Raw genomic sequence first — 13,255 nt, forward strand, 5'->3', positions numbered from 1 at the left:
AGGTATACGTAGCTCACGCTGGCTGGAGCAGAGAATGGGACAGAGGAGAGATGGGACTGGAGTTTGCTTTCAAGCCCTGAGCCCAGTTCCAACCCCAGGGCCAGGAGACCTGATGGTGGGATGACAATCTGGCTCGTAAGCCCTTGAGTGTGCAATGGAAGAGTGAGCGACGAGGGCCTCCCTATGAAGATGCGTGCAGCAAAGATAGAGATAATGAGGCAGTCCCTCACCCCTAGGCCAGCCTAAGAGGAGGTATAACCATGGCAACCAGCCTGAGGCTCTTTCTGCTGGTCTTTTCTGAAGGCATTAAAGACCAGATGTTCTTAATCTGGGGCTCAAGGATGGAGCTTCAAAGATCTGAGAGCCACTAAAATTATTTGCTGAATGTTGCGCATCTGTGTGTGTGTGTGCAGTTTTCCAGAGAGAGGATCCACAACTTTCATAAGGTTTTAAAAAGCTCTCCCCACTGTGCCACTCCCCACCCAAAACCAGCTGGGAAGATGTTATAGATCAGGAGCTGTCAACTCTGGTGCCTACAAGGCTTAAGCGGGACCTTCAGGGAGTCATGTGGCTGCAGAGATCAGCTCGGTCGTGGAGACCCCAACCCAGGTGGTGCTGAAGGAATTAGGAAACTGACACAAAGATAGTGTGCGAAAATGAGAAACAGAGTGGGACATCAGGGGACTGGCAGCATTTCCCAGCTGAAGGCCCAGAGCAGACTCTGACTCATATATTTATTCTTTGTGAACAAGTGATTATTTTTAATAAGCAGGTGTTCAGTGTTTATTCATAGAATAAAGATAGACTAAACAGGCAGATAGTGCCTGTTCACTACCAAATAAAAATCAGCTAGAAAGCACTCTTTGCGAGTCAGCAATGGGCACAAGGTCATGTATCCTGTGCTTTGCGAACTGGTTTAACTAGTTCATGACTGGTATGAACTAGTTAATACTCACTATTGTATTAACTCACTAGTTAATGCTCACTATTGTATCATGCCCTGAGCAGTTTTCTGCCTGGGGACGGCTTGGCATTCCATGCCATCGTTTCTCAGAAAACAATATACAGTCCATCACACACACGTCAAGACCTTTTCCCAGCACGTGGCAGAGTGTAACATCTAGGGCATGGTGAGGATTGTGGTGGAACCGAGGTGTGAATGGGAAAACCAAGGTCTGTAAAGTATTTTAAGGTTTCTTCTGAGCCAATATAAGTGGCCGTGGCCTGGGAACACAGTCTCAAGAGGTCCTGAGAAGGTGTGTCCTTGGCAATTGGATTAGAGTTTGGTTTTATTCATTTTAGGGCAGACAGGAGTTACAGGCAAAGACATAACTCAACGCATGGAAGCTGTATAGTGGTTTGGCTGGAAAAAGTGGGATATCTTGAAGCCGGGGCTTACAGGTTATAGGTGGATTTAGAGATTCTTTAATTTACAATTGGTTAGAGGAGTAAAGCTTTGTCTAAAAGTTTCAAGTCAGCAGAAAGGAATGTTTCAGAGAAGGAAGTCCATTAACCAATATCCTGGGTCAGAGTTACTCGTAGGGATGTGTGAGTTCACCTTTGTCTGGCATGGCAATAGGTCCTGTTTATAATTCGTTATTTTATTGTCACAAAAAGTCCATTTTGTCAGTCTTGTGATTTTTTTTTTTTTTTTTTGGCAGAGTCTCTTGCTGTCACCCAGGCTGGAGTGTAGTGGTGAAATCTCAGCTCACTGCAACCTCCACCTCCCGGGTTCAAGCGATTCTCCTGCCTCAGCCTCCTGAGTAGCTGGGACAACACCATCACACCTGGCTAATTTTTGTATTTTTGGTAGAGATGAGGTTTCACCATGTTGGCCATGCTGGTCTCAAACTCCTGACCTCAAGTGATCCACCTGCCTCAGCCTCCCAAAGTGCTGGGATTACAAGTGTGAGCCACCATGCCTGGCCATTGTGATGTCCATTTTAACATTAATGCTGGTCAGATGCTGTGCCTAAATACAAAAGGGAGGAGAGTATAATGGGGTGTGTCCAACCTCCCATCGCATCATGGCCACCAATGCAGTTTTGCGGCTTTCCCTGGGATTCTGCAAAAGTGAGTGGGTCTGTTCAATTGTCTGGGGGGCTTAGGACTTTATTTTTGGTTTACAGAGGACACTGAGCCTATTTAAAACTTGCTTTTTTTTTTTTTTGAGACAGAGTCTCACTCTTTTACCTAAGCTGGAGTACAGTAACACAATCATAGCTCACTGCATCCTCAAACTCCTGGGCTCAAGCAATCCTCCTGCCTAGGCCTCTTGAATGACTAGGACTCCAGTTACGCACCACCACACCCAGCTAATTTTTTTTTTTTTTTTGTAGAGATAGGGTGTTGCTGTATTGCCCAGGCTGATTTTCAACTCCTGGGCTCAGATGATCCTCCTGCCTTGGCTTCCCAAAATCCTGGAATTACAGGCATGAGTCACTGTGTCTGTTCTAAAACTTTTAATATGATCAACTTAACAACATTAATACTTAATGTTATTTTAATAAAAACAACATTTTATTTAACCCAATGTGTCCAGAATATTTTCACATGTAATCAATATAAAACATGAATGAAATAGTTTACATTTTCAAATATGAAGTCTTCAAAATCCAGTATGTATTTTACATTTCCAGCAATCTCCAATAGGATGCTAAATTTTCATCAGAAATCTTTAATGTGTATTTAGATTTCATACAATTTACAGTTGGTAAAGTAGGTTTGTGTATCCAAGTTGTTCTAAACGTATTTACACCTTTTCCAGTAACTGAAACAAGTATCTAGTTTTAAATTTAAATTAGTTAAAATAAAATAAAGTTGGCTGGGCATGGTGGCTCATGCCTACAATCCCAGCACTTTGGGAGGCCAAGGCGGGCAGATCACCTGAGGTTGGGAGTTCGAGACAGCCTGGCCATCATGGAGAAACCCTGTCTGTACTAAAAATACAAAAATTAGCTGGGTATGGTGGTGCATGCTTGTAATCCCAGCTACTCGAGAGGCTGAGTCCTTCTCATGCTACCATCTCTCTGGTTTTCACTCTTCTGCCCTGAGGCAACAGAGGCAACAGAGAAATTCGCTTGAATCTGAGAGGTGGAAGCTGCAGTGAGCCAAGATGACACCACTGCACTCCAGCCTGGGCAAAAGAGTGAGACTCTCTCAAGATGAGATGGAAGAAAAGAAAAAGTAAAAGAAAAGAAGAAAGGAAAGAAAGAAAGGAAGAAAGAGAGAGAGAGAGAAAGAAAAAAAGAAAGAAAGAGGGAGGGAGGGAGGAAGGAAGGAAGGAAGAAAAAAGAAAGAGTGAGTGAATGAGTTAAAAATTTAGCTCCTCATTCATACTTAATACCATATTTCAAGGGCTCAGATGGCTAGTGGCTACCATATTGGGCAGTACAAATCAAGATGATAATCTAAGTGACTCAGGAAGGGACACACAACGGTCTATAACCTTGTTGGAAGGATGGATGAGGGCAGGCCCAAACAACTTGAAGACTTTCAAAGCTTCTCTGGCAAGTACCATGGGGCCACGCTGCTGGCTGGAGCCCATTTTCAGAGGCAGCCACCACTTGGCTTCAGCCAATTGTCATTTGCAGAGAGACCCAAGATTATCATCTCCACTCTGCTGATGATGATTTTTTCCTGAGAGAAATTGGAACTAGAGGATTTAAAAACATGAGACCTCCTCATTTTCAGATGATGGCAAGCTATTTAAAAGGTGTGAAAATCCAGTGTGTGTGCTAGGCATGTGGTGGAAGGGATGCAGTTTGCTATCTCAGATGGAGATTGGTAGATCCTGATCTTCTGTTGGGAATATTTGTCATCTCGGAGTTCATGAGCAGTACCTTAATCTCCCCCAGCCATCTCAGAAATGCAGGCTGCCCCTCCCAGAAGTGCTATGTGAGAATTTTGATGCAAGCCATCAGTTCCCACCCAACTCTTGAAATCTGTGTCATTCTCTGAACCTCGGCAACATGATGATACTCCTGGCTCCCAACCCTGGTTGCACAATGGAATCAACAATACTGTGCCCAGGTCCCATTCCCAGCAGTTTCAGTGTCACTGGTCTGGCTGGGGCATTGCTTGGGCATAACGGGCTGGCAAAGCTCCCTGGGGGACTCCAGCCCATGGGCAGGGTGGAGAAGCACACGTCTCCAGGCCTGGCCTTCTTGGGCCCAGCATGGGTCCTCTGTTCTTCTGATTTGTGCCACCTTGAACAGCCGAAGACGGCACCCATGGCTCTGCCTCTCCCTGTCTCCCTGCCCAGCCTCCTGTGTGATTCAGGCAGCTAAATTACATTAATTACATTTCAGAATGTTTTATTCTTGTTGTCTATAACACAAAATAGCCATGCTTGTGACTTTCATAACCCGCAGATCAGCTCTAGCAAAATTGTTATATGAAAGAGATATGGCAAGCGTTGTTCAACAATTCAAAGGATGGTCACACTGGCCAGAATGAGCCAGTCTTCTTTGTCTTCATGGGAAAGTTGTAGCCACAGAGGGGTTTTAGGAGCTCAGTTAAGATGATGTGCAAAAATGTAAAGGTCAGATTTGTCTTTCATAACATCTCATTCCCACCCATCCCAACTCTGTCCCCACAGGGGTTGCTTCATAGATGTGAGTGTTGCTGTGTCCTGTTGTTCAGGTTGTGCACTGCATAAGAGTGTTACACTCAGAGGGGTACCGTTTACATCATTGTCATGTACTAAGTTATGTCAGTTCTATGGGTGGGCATGAAGAATCCAAACCTCCTGGCAAGTCCTGAGGCAACAGAGGAGAGACCCTCTTCATAGGCACACATGGCTATGTACATATTCTTGAGTGACTGTGCACCCACGGTTCCCTGGCATACCCATATGCACATGGCTGTGCCCTGAGATTGCCTTTCAATCTCTGTCCTAAGGGGCCCAATTCCTAACTTTCATTGATTTCTGACTCAGGAGCGATGACTTTATCTGGGGGTTGGAGATAGGGTGGAACATGGAGTGTGCACACAGCCAGTGGCATGTGCACCTGGCACCCGGGAATGTGTGTGAGTGGCAGAGAGTGGGCTCACTGCTCCTCTGGCAGAGCTGCTGGGGTTGTGCAATAGTGTGCTGTCCCTATCAGCTATCACCGTGTGACAAATGATCCCCAAACCCAGCAGTTATCATTTCCTGAGGTGACGTTGGGTACTCCTGCTTCTGTGTCTGAAGGAGGCTGGGGATTAGCTGCTCTACCCTAGGCTCTGCTGGGCAGCTCCATTTCTAGCCGTGGGTCCAGCTGAACTTATTCCTCCCTGCTGACTGGGCTATGGTCTGTGCCATATGTGTTCGTTCTGGTACCCAGGCGGCAGCTGTCCAGGGACGATTCTTCTCACGGTGTTGATAGAGGTGTGAGAGGGACACCTCACCACCCGGCCACACTGCATACCTGGGCTTGCCCAGAGCCAAAGGCACATGGCATCCCACCAGCCACTCCCCCATGGTGGCCAGCTCTCTCCCTCCTTTCTCTTCACCCCCAGCTTCTCATCTTCCCCCAGACTCCCCGCTCAGCAAAGTAAAGCTTGGCACTGCCCAACCGCGGCTGTCTGTTGCTCCTCCAGCACGCCCCCGGGGATGATCTCAGTCCATCGCACCACAACATATCATTACCCAACAATAATTTTGGGACAAGGGATGTGTTCAAAAGAGTGCAACAACCCTGTGGCTCAGGTGCTAGGGATAGGAGGAGCTCAGCTGATCAGAGGCAGAGCTGGAACCGCATCTGGCCGGTGGTATTCCCTCACCAATCACAGGCTGCATCCAGCCAGCGAAAGAAAAGAAAACATTCACAATGGAGGAAAGACGGTTGTACAGGCGGCTTATTGCACAGGGGTTGAGAACAGGGACTACAGAGCCAGACTTCCTGGGGTCAACTCCAGTCCTGCCATTTACTCGTCAGGTAACCTTGCAGAAGTCACTTTATCGCTGTACCTCTGTTTTCCCATCTGTAAAATGGGATAATAATAAGTTGTGAAGAGTAAGTGAGTTAATCCATGCTAAGCAGTGATTCTCAGCCAGGGTGATGGTGTTCCCCAGGGAACATCTGGCAATGTCTGGAGACATGTGTCATTGTTAAAACTGAGAGGGATGCTTTGGCATCTAGTGGGTAGAGGCCAGCGATGCTGCTAAACTTACTGCAATACACAGGACAGCCCACCTTCACAGCCAAGAATCAGTCACCTGAAATGCTGTTAGTGCTGAGCCTGGGGAACTTTAATGCGGTGTTCCGAGTTCTGGGGAACATTCTTGGTTAGAATAGTCAATGCCAGCTTACTCCAGGACCTGTGTTGGAGTCACTTGTCCCTCTGGCCACAGAATCTGAGCTTGTGACTAAGGCCTTTTCCTTCATTCACTGTAGCCGATAATATTTATGATGAGGATAATGGTGATACTGCTGCTGATGATAATAATAAGTATTATTATAACAATTCCCATTTCTTGTTCAGATTTTTTTTTTTTGAGACAGAGTTTTGCTCTTGTTGCCCATGCTGGAGTGCAATGGCTTGATCCCAGCTGACCACAACCTCTGCCTCCTGGGTTCAAGCCATTCTCCTGTCTCAGCCTCCTGAGTAGCTGGGATTACAGGCACCCACCACCACGCCAGGCTAATTTTGTATTTTCAGTAGAGATAGGGTTTCTCCATGTTGGTCAGGCTGGTCTCGAACTCCCGACCTCAGATGATCCGCCCACCTCGGCCTCCCATAGTGCTGGGATTACAGGCGTGAGCCACCGCCCCGGGCCTACGCCAGATACTTTGTCAGACATCTTCTTTATATTTCCTACGATCCTCACAGTGAGGATAGCTCTGATTGGCCCCCACTTTGCAGAGGAAACTGAAGCTCAGAGAGGTGAAACATCTCACCCAAGATGCCACGGTGTCCTGACAGACGGAACTCAGCCTGTTAAACTCTGGAATGCCACGCATGGAGCCACACCCTCTGCTGTCAGAGTTTCATCAGAGTCAGAGTGGTGAAGTCAAGGGCAGGCTCTCTCAGTGGAATAGAGGGCTGCCCCCAAAGCCCTAATTGCCACTTTTGGGGGAAGCCCTTGGCTGGGTTGCTGAAGCCAGGCCACATCCCTGCCCCAGCAGGTCTAGGCTGAGCTCACCTAGTTTGGCTGCTGGAGAGGAGGCTTGGCCACGCCTCCACCAGTTCATCCCGATGGCCCACATTCTTGCTCCTTCAGTCATGCTGGCTTTCGGTTTCGCAGGCTCTGGCTTCTGTGGCTGTCAGCCTTGTATGGGTTTCTGTAGTCCTGCCCTTTGGCAAAGGCCTTTGCTCTACTGTCATATGATTCTCAGTGCCTGCTGTGACCTTGGGGGCAACGATCTCACTATGATCATCTTGCAAAGCCCCCTTCTCTACTCCTCTTTTCCCATTTTACAGATTTGGAAACTGAGGTCCATAGAGGAAAAGGGACATGTCCACAGCTGCACAGAGCATGAGTCGGGGAGCTTGGACTGAGCTGAGGACATCTAGGCCCTGCCTCATCTTCCAGGACACCTGGAAACTGGGGAAATGGGGGGAAGTTCATGTGTGTGGAGAGAAGGGCTTTGCATTCAGGAAGGCTCTAAGCCACTGTGAGGGCTCTGTCCTTTTGACTCACTGGGGGGAATATATTTCTTCCATGGTCTGTTCTTGCAAGCGCCTGACCACTCTCTGCACGACAGGAACTAGAGGCCACTGACTGGCTGGGCAGTCTTGGGTGAGTCACTTGCCCTGTCTGAATCTTAGATAGGAAGAGCCCAGAAGCAACATATATTGATCAAACTAACATTGACTGAGGACTTCCTATTCTAAGTCCCTTATGTGTATTAGCTTCCTAGTAACTGTCTCAGTAAACATTTGCTGAATGAGTGAATTGGCTTTTACGCTACACTGCCCCAGGAAGTCTCTGTTAGCTTCATATTAAAATGAGGAAGCTGAGGTCCAGCCAGGTTTGGGGACTCCCCAACGTGACTTTGCTAATAAACAACAAATCTGGGATTCAAATTCAGACCCATTTGACACTAGAGCCAAAGTTCTTGACTTCTAAACTTACAAATCTGTTTATCTATTGCTGAGTGGCACATAACAACATAATTTTATTCTGCTCAGGGATAGGATGGGTAAGGAATTGGGACGGAGGGGGCAAGGATACCTGCTGTCTGCTCCATGATGTCTGGGGTGTCACCTGAGAAGACGGAACGGCTGGGGGTGACTTCATGCTGGGGACTGGAGTCATCTGTCTGGAAGCTTCTCCACTCACGTGTCTGACACCTACTCTAAAATGATTCAAGGGTGAGGTTCGGCTAGGGCTGGTGACTGGAGCACCTGCATGTGACCTTGCACTTGGCCTGGGCTTCTCAACGTAGCCACCCATTCCAAGGAGCAAGCAGAGAGTGAGAGCCAGGTGGGATCAGCTTGGTCACTGTGACAAGACGGAGAAGTCCCATCGCTTGACCTCCGCTGTGTTGTCTCGGCTAAAGCTGTCACAAGCCTGCCAGATTCAGCGGGAAGAGACATAGGCCCCACCTCCCCACAGGAGAACTGTCAAAGAATTTTTGGACCATACATGATATCTGCTTACAACTACTACATTCCAGGCAGTGTTCTAGACACTGGGGAGGCAACAGTGAGTAGAGAAGCCAAGAAAGAAATAGTCCCGATTGCAATGAATGTGTTATACAAAAGCACATAGCAGGGACCTAATCCAGGTTAGGGATGAGAAAAGTTGTGTTTGAGGAAGTGATTTTGTGTCTGTGACCTGAAGGGTAGTTGGCAAACAAGGGAAAGACATTCCAGGCAGAGGGAAGAAGGAGGGATGGGAGATGAGACCAGAAGCGTAGGCAGGTCAGTCCAGTGCCTTCGGAAGGCATTTGGATTTTATCCTCAGCGTCCTGGGATACCATGAGGATTCCTAGAGGGGGTGACAGGCCAGTTTTGTGAGCTTGGTAGATCTTTCTGAACCAGAGAAGGATATCTAGAAGAAACACAGGAAGATTGTGACGAGGTGGTCCAGGCTGAGAAGTGATGGTGGCTTGGACCAGAGTGGTGGTTAGAAGTTAGTGGATATAAGAGTTGTATGAAACATAAAATTCATTAGGGGTTCATGGGATGTGGAGACACCAGAACGGGTGTGAGGAGTGGCTCTCAGAGTGCTTGATGGTACCATCTGGTAAGACAGGGAACTCTGAGACGGGCACAGTGTCTGCAGTGGGGAAGGAAATGCATTCAGATTACTTCACTTACACCTGGGGGCTCCATAAATCATCTAGTGTGGCAGTTAAGCGCCCTGGCACTGGAGCTTGCAACCTGGGTTCAAATCCAGGCTCTGCCACTTGCCAACGGGAAAAGTCTGGGTGGATCCCCCAATCCTTTTGGGTCTGTTTCCTTGTCTGTGAATTAGAGACAATAGCACCCCCACATGGGACTGACGTATTAAACTGATGCTTGGCCAGGCTTGATGGCTTACATGTGGAATCTCAGCACTTTGGGAGGATCACTTGAGTCAAGGCATTTGAGAGCAGCCTGAGAAGCATAGCAAGACCTCGCCTCTACCAAAAATAAAATATTAACCGGGCATGGTGGCATGTACCTGTAACTCTAGCTACCTGGGAGGTTGAGGCGGGAGCATCGCTTGAGCCTAAGACTTTGAGGCTGCAGTGAGCTATGACCGCGCCATTGCACTCCAGACAGAGCAAGACCCTTTTCAGAAAAAGTAATAATAAAGAAACTGATGCTTGGAAATGTTTGCTGCTGGGTGTGTAGTAAGTACTCAGTAAAGGTTTAAAAACCAAATTACAACTGGAGGCAATTGACCCCGCTGTATACTTAGGACATGTATACACTATTCTTTGCATACACTACACATCAACAAAGCGCTGGAAACAAAACATCAGCTGTATTTGTGAGGCTCTGAACACATTTTATGGATGTGTTCTCTTCCTATCATTCTCTTCCTAAAAGGGGGTACCCCGCTCACCACCACGCTGCAAAATGTGATGTTGGAGCAATTACACCTTCAGCACCGTGGGTGTTTCATTTTATTTCTGTTCTTTCCTGTGCCCCTCTCTGACCTCCTCGGAATGTTCATCCAAAGAAATAATTGCTGCCCCCTCACTGCTTAGCTATCAAATGCTGATAGTGTTGACAATTTTGCTTTGGTTTGGTTGCTGCGGTTTTCAAATTGTCACGAAAACACACAGATGCCAGTAATTTCAAAGCGAATCGCAAAGCAACCAAAGAAACAGAGCTGTGCCCCCAGCATGGGGTGCCGAGCAGATTCGCAGGAGGCAGTGACTAGCAGTTTTCTCAAGAAGCGTAAATAGAGCGGAACAGCCAATTTTATAATTAACTGAGACTTGGTGTCCAGGGAAGCTTCTGCAGATGCTCGAGATGTCGCCAGGAGGTTGTGCCCTGTCCCTTTTTTCCGGCTTTGGCTGATCGGAGGTGTCTTTGCTTTCCTACATTCTGAGTCTGTTTCGGGATGGAATTGTTTATGACTCAGAGTTGAGCTCCGTGTGGGCAGGATGCTTGGGAGGAAGTCACAAGCTCGGGTCTATGGTAAAATCCCGGCAGGACAGGTCATGTGCAAAGAGAACATGGGCCCCTCACTCAAACGTTGTGAAGAATTTTGAGATGATGACAGTTGAGCCCTGAACCAAGTGTGGGCTGCTTTTACACCCGGGCCCTGTGTGACTGCACAGGTCACACAGCCATGGAGCCGGCCCTAAGTCCTGGGTTACACCTCCAGAAAGTTGGGGGACAACAGTGAGTAAGGTCATAGGCAGAGGGTAAAATACAGCCTCAGGGACTCCAGGGCACGGGATCCACAAGGGGGGCTAAGCAGACAGCAGGGGTAAAGTCAAAACAAACAAACAAACAAACAAAAATCCAGTAAAATAGCCCTTTTTTGGAGGCAACGTGGCAAGATTTCAAAAACCCTTTGATTCAGCAATTCTACTTCTAGGATTCTCTCCTACTGTACAAAGGAGCAAAGGTACCAGATGGTATTACTTGTGATATTGACAAATAGAAACAACCCAAACCTCCATCAAAAGGAGATGGGGATATTTCAAGTAAACGCACTGTGTGGGGACCCTCCTGTGAGCATCCAGCTCCTCAGCAAAGAGCTATCAAATGCTTAGCGTGCATGGGATGCTTGTGGGGCTGGTGGAGGACTTGAGTTCGGTGTCTTGGCTCACATGAGCCCAAAACAACGTCCACTGAGGGGCTACTCCAGCCCCTCCAGCCCCACACGGCTTCCAGTTCATGTGCCTGATACTGACTCAACACCTTGAGAGAATGAGATTAGCTCAGTGATGCATGACGCCTCTGTGCTCAGGTACTTGCTCTATTCAAAGTTTGTTGGGAGAGGGTAAAAGATGAGGTGCTCCTGTGATACCAACAGGAAAACCAGGGCTTGGCAGCCAGACTCACATAGGAGGAGGCGGAGGTGTGAGGGAAGGAGACAGGAGATACTCTGGGTGAAAATTCAGTGGGATCCGTGAGGGACTGCCTTGCCATTTCCTCACCCGTCCTGGTGTTTAATCTCCTCTTGTGAGTGCTGCCTCTACCATATGTATGCCTTTAGGTGAAGTATGCCTGGGGAGAAATATGAGATGTCTGCACACCGAAGTGTTAGCATGGAAAATGCGGTCGTTGTCACAGGAGAATGATTGATTTTCTACTTTGCTCACTTCTGCATTGCTGGGAGTTTTTACAATTACTGTATATTGATTTTATAATGGAAAATATAGCTAACAAAAGTATGTTTTAAGGCTGGGCTCAATGGCTCACTCCTGTAATCCCAGTACTTTAGGAAGCAAAGGCAGGTGGATTGCTTGAGCCTAGGAGGTTGAGACCAGCCTGGGTAACATGGCAAAAACCCTGTCTATGAGAAATACAAAAATTAGCCAGGCATGGTGACATGTGCCTGTAGTTCCAGCTACTCAGGAGTCTGAAGTGGGAGGATGGCTTGAGCCTGGGAGGCGGAGGTTGCAGTGAATTGTATCACGCCACTGCACTCCAGCCTGGGCCACAGAAGCAGACCTTGTCTCAACAAAACAAAAATGAACAAACAAAACAAAAACAGAAAACCATAATTAAAACAAAGTCAGCATGTGGATGGCTTTCCCTTTTTAATCCAAATGAGTCTTCTTTTTTATTTATTTTTATTTTATTTTTTTAGATGGAGTTTTGCTCTCGTTGCCCAGGCTGGAGTGCAATGGCGCAATCTCGGCTCACTGCAACCTCTGCCTCCTGGGTTCAAGCGATTCTCCTGCCTCAGTCTCCCAAGTAGCTGGGATTACAGGTGTCCACCATCTCACCTGGCTAATTTTTTGTGGGTTCACCATGTTGGCCAGGCCGGTCTCAAACTCCTGACCGCAGGTGATCCACCCGCCTTGGCCTCCCAAAGTGCTGGGATTACAGGCATGAGCCACTGCGCCCGGCCTAATCTTCTTTTTTAACAGGACAGTTCAAACCACCGATGTTTATGGGTTTCCTTCGCCTTTTGTTTGTTTCCACGTGGGCACTTAAATACCTATAGAACTTGCAGAATATGCATTTTTCCTATTTGCGGAAACTGGGAAAATGGATTTCTTCCCTCTCTTCTGGCAGGGGTAGTTTGCGGTCTATTTGCTAACGTGTCAAGGTCTAGGAGATTCCAGTCTAGTATTTTTGTCATTATGACCAACCCCACCATTTCTCAAGGATTTGGACCGGCAGCAGAGACATTTTGTTCTTAAGCTCTTCTGAAGTCCTGGACTTCATTTATATGGACCAGGAAACTTGCAGTGTCTTACTCTGAGATTTTTTGATTGCATGAAGCAGAAGTTCATTCAGTGTAGTTTGGGAAGAAGAGGGGGATTAAAGGGAAGGATGTAGGAGTTGGGGCTCTAGGGGTAAACTACATAGCGTGGATCAAGAGAGGCTGCAACTGGGACCTGTAAAATCAAGCTTAGGTCACCCCATATCCCTCCATGGCTGCAGAGGCACCCCTCTCTGCTTCTCTTGGAAGACTGGCCACTCCCACCCCTCCAGCCCCATCCGGCTTCTAGTTCATGTGCCTGATACTGACCCCTCTGTCCTTGGTTCAACACCTTGAGGGAATGAGATTGGCTCAGTGATGCATAGTGCCTCTGTGATCAGGTACTTGCCCTAATCAGAGCTGGCTGGGAAAGGGGAGGAGACGAGGTGCTCCCGTGATACAAGCAGGGCTTGGCAGCCAGGCTCACAAAGGAGGAGGTGT

At 47.6% G+C, this 13,255-nt stretch overlaps 1 protein-coding gene across 1 annotated transcript in view; it reads left to right on the forward strand.

Annotated features, from left to right (window-relative positions):
* The window catches only part of ARHGAP40 (Rho GTPase activating protein 40), a 46,803-nt gene that overhangs the window by 7,787 nt on the left and 25,761 nt on the right, over positions 1-13,255 (forward strand). The window lies entirely within an intron of this gene.

This window comes from Aotus nancymaae, unplaced genomic scaffold (assembly GCF_030222135.1).
Source record: "Aotus nancymaae isolate 86718 unplaced genomic scaffold, 86718_ANA_hifiasm-v0.15.2.pri h1tg000029l, whole genome shotgun sequence".
NCBI lineage: Eukaryota > Metazoa > Chordata > Mammalia > Primates > Aotidae > Aotus > Aotus nancymaae.